The 2,751-nt window shown below is 31.4% G+C and overlaps 1 non-coding gene across 1 annotated transcript; it reads left to right on the plus strand.

The window, feature by feature from the left end:
- Nucleotides 1-629: 629 nt before the first annotated feature.
- Nucleotides 630-733, plus strand: LOC112798750 (small nucleolar RNA R71). The gene has a single exon (XR_003200347.1). It is a non-coding gene; the product is annotated as a small nucleolar RNA R71 (small nucleolar RNA).
- Nucleotides 734-2,751: the final 2,018 nt, after the last annotated feature.

The raw sequence follows: 2,751 nt of genomic DNA on the forward strand, positions 1-2,751 counted from the left end.
TTTCACTCATGAAACTTAAAGTGGCCTTAGACAAATCAGAGACTAAGTTTGCTAAGTTAGAGGTGCTCTGCTCAAAATTCTCTGTCTGTTGCTAAGAAGATGATGGATAAGGCTTGCTATTGCTGAGCCTATTTCTTCCACCATTATTAAAGCCTTGTTGAGGCTTTTGTTGATCCTTCCATGAGAAATTTGGATGATTTCTCCATGATGAATTATAGGTGTTTCCATAAGGTTCACCCATATAATTTACTTATGTTATTGCAGGGTTCTCAGGATCATAAGCTTCTTCTTCAGAAGATGCCTCTTTAGTACTGTTTGATGCATTTTACCATCCATTCAGACTTTGAGAAATCATGTTGACTTGCTGAGTCAACATTTTGTTCTGAGCCAATATGGCATTCAGAGCATCAATTTCAAGAACTTCTTTCCTTTGAGGTGTCCCATTACTCACAGAATTTCTCTCAGAAGTATACATGAATTGGTTATTTGCAACCATGTCAATAAGTTCTTGAGCTTCTGCAGGCGTTTTCTTTAAGTGAATGGATCCACCTACAGAATGGTCCAGTGACATCTTAGAGAATTCAGATAGACCATAATAGAATATATCCAAAATAGTCCATTTAGAAAACATGTCAGAAGGACACCTTTTGGTCATCTGCTTGTATCTTTCCCAAGCTTCATAGAGGGATTCACCATCTTTTTGTTTGAAGGTCTGGACATCCACTCTAAGCTTGCTCAGCTTTTGAGGAGGAAAGAACTTAGCCAAGAAGACCGCGACCAACTTATCCCATGAGTCCAGGCTATCTTTAGGTTGTGAATCCAACCATGTTCTAGCCTTGTCTCTCACAGCAAAAGGGAAAAGCATGAGCCTGTAGACTTTAGGATCTACTCCATTAGTCTTAACAGTCTCACAGATCTGCAAGAACTCAGTTAAAAACTGGTAGGGATCTTCTGATGGAAGTCCATGGAACTTGCAGTTCTGTTGAATTAGAGCAGCCAGTTGAGGTTTCAGCTCAAAATTGTTTTCTCCAATGGTAGGGATTGAGATGCTTCTTCCATCAAACTTGGAAGTAGGTGTAGTGTAATCACCAAGCATCCTCCTTGCATTATTATTTTCGGCTACCATATCCTCTTCCTTTTCAAAAATTTCTGTAAGGTTGTCTCTGGATTATTGTAATTTAGCTTCTCTTAGTTTCCTCTTCAAAGTCCTTTCAGGTTCAGGATCTGCCTTAACAAGAATATTCTTGTCCTTGCTCCTGCTCATATGAAAAAGAAGGGAACAGAAAATAATAATAGGGATCCTCTTTACCACAGTAGAGAGATTCCTTTATGTTAGTAGAAGAAGAAGGGAATAGAAGAAGGAAAAGGTAAGAATCCAAACACAAGGGTGAAGATATGTTCAGATTCCTTGAGATGAAGAGAAGTGTTAGTAAATAAATAAATAAATAGAAGGAGATGAAAGGGAGAGAATTTGAAAAATAATTTTGAAAAAGGGTTAGTGATTTTTGAAAATTAAAAGAAGAATTAAAATTAAAATTAAAATTTAAAATAATTAGTTAATTAAAAGAATTTTGAAAAAGAGGGAGGTAATTTTCGAAAATTAGAGAGAGAAAAGTAGTTAGGTGGTTTTGAAAAGGATAAGATATAGTTAATACAAACAAAAAGTCAACTAGTTAGTTGAAGAAGATTTGAAAATCAATTTTGAAAAGATAAAAAGTTAGAAAAGATATTTTGAAATCAAATTTTTGGAAAAGATATGATTTGAAAAAGATATTTTAAAAAGATATGATTGAAAAAGATATTTTGAAAAAGATTTAATTTGTAAAATTAAAATTGATTACTTGACTAACAAGAAACTAAAAGATATGATTCTAGAATTTAAAGATTGAACCTTTCTTAACAAGAAAGTAACAAACTTCAAAATTTTGAATCAATCACATTAATTATTAGTAAAGTTTTCAAAATTTTGAAAAAAATATAAGAAAAAGATTTTGAAAATAAATTTTAAAAATTTTCGAAAATAATAGAAAAAATGAAAAAGATTTGATTTTTGAAAAAGATTTTGAAAAGATAAGATTTTTAAAATTGAAAATTTGACTTGACTTATAAGAAATAGCTAAGTTTTAAAAAATTTTTACTAAGTCAACTCAAATTTTCAAAATTTTGAGAGAAATAAGGAAAAGATATTTTTTTATTTTTGAATTTTTAATGATGAGAGAGAAAAACACAAATATGACCCAAAACATGAAAATTTTGGATCAAAACACTTAATGCATGCAAGAACACTATGAATGTCAAGATGAACACCAAGAACACTTTGAAGATCATGATGAACATGAAGAACATATTTTTTGAAAAACTTTTAATGCAAAGAAAACATGCAAGACACCAAACTTAGAAATCTTTCATGTTTAGACACTATGAATGCAAAAAATGCACATGAAAAACATTATATAACACAAAATAAGAAAATTTAAAGATCACTAAAAGAGCACTTATTGGGAGGTAACCCAACTGTAGGTACATTTCTTTCTTTACTTTGTTTGAATTCAATAAATGGGCATATGGTTACATTCTAAGTTTGGTGTTGCCTTGCAACAAATTGTTTTCAATCTTTTTGGATGATTGCATCAAATCAAAAATGAAAGTGACACACCAAGATTCTAAGTTTGGTGTGCCACTTATTTTCTATGCAATTCATTCAAGCAATACTACTTGTTTGCATAATCATAATGCTTCTGCAATTTTATT

The sequence above is a fragment of the Arachis hypogaea genome, chromosome 4 (assembly GCF_003086295.3).
Source record: "Arachis hypogaea cultivar Tifrunner chromosome 4, arahy.Tifrunner.gnm2.J5K5, whole genome shotgun sequence".
Classification (NCBI taxonomy): domain Eukaryota; kingdom Viridiplantae; phylum Streptophyta; class Magnoliopsida; order Fabales; family Fabaceae; genus Arachis; species Arachis hypogaea.